Here is a 1,103-nt window from a genome sequence, read left to right on the forward strand (position 1 = left end):
CTTGTAGCCAAGTCTTCTGCATACCTACTTGTGTCTGCCACCAGCCCGCAGCTGGTCTGCACCCCCTCCTCCAAGCCTGTTTGCTGCACTGCTGAGCACAGCAGCTTTTTCCTTTCGGGTGGCTGAACCACTGGCAGAATGCTCACAGCCTAGGGGCTGGAACAGCTGGTGCCCCCATTGCAGCCTCTGCCCTCCTCTGTGCCCACTCTGGGGGGTGGGAGCAAGGCTGGACAAGCAATGTCATTGTCCTGGGGCAGAGGAGGCCCAGAAACCTGCTCATGGTGCCATCCCACCATTTGACTCTTTTGTTTCTGACCCACACGTGCCCTTCCTACCCCCACCTCAGTGTGGGGTATGTACTGCTTGGAAGAAAGGCTACCTGGGCTTAGGGGAGACGCAGACAGAGGGGAAAGGCTGGGAGCCAGAGACAGGGAGGCCTAAAAAGGCAGAGAGATGGATACTAGAGGTGGGGGAGAGACAAAGTGAGCCCCTCTGTGCAAACCCACCCGGCATGCTAGTGCCACTCCCTTTGGCCCCTTCAGCCTTCTTCACCCTGCATCCTACCCCACCACCACCCAGTGCTTGGCAGGCTGGGGGCCCCTGCTGAGGAATGCGAGAAAGGCAGCTGTGCTTCCAGCCTCTGCCCTCCCTATGCTTCGCAGGAAGCCAGGCTAGGTTGTCCAAGTTTCAGAGACAGTACCAGGAGGCCAAAGCCCCTTGTGCCCCTTTCTGCAGCTCACGGCCCTACTACAGCGGCAGCTGTGCTTGGTGACTCTACCGCAGCCCTCTCTGAATCATACCCTCCCACGTCTGGAGACTGCAGACCGGAATCAGAGGCAGGTGCTAGTGTCTTGCAACGCTGAGATTCTGGGGAGTCATTGGCTCCACCACCTCAGTTTTCTCATCTAGAAAATGAAGAGTTGAGTTTGCTTGAGGAGTCCTTACCTGGCAGGCCAGGAACTCCTTGAAAGGGTATGCAAAATTATGGGATGGGAGCAGCTGTATGCTCTTGAGAAAAAGGACACATTTTTTTCCCCCTATATAAAGATGACCGGTAAGGGGATCTTAACCCTTGACTTGGTGTCATCAGCACCACACTCACC

This window comes from Galeopterus variegatus, unplaced genomic scaffold, assembly GCF_000696425.1.
Source record: "Galeopterus variegatus unplaced genomic scaffold, G_variegatus-3.0.2 Scaffold938, whole genome shotgun sequence".
Taxonomy (NCBI): Eukaryota; Metazoa; Chordata; class Mammalia; order Dermoptera; family Cynocephalidae; genus Galeopterus; species Galeopterus variegatus.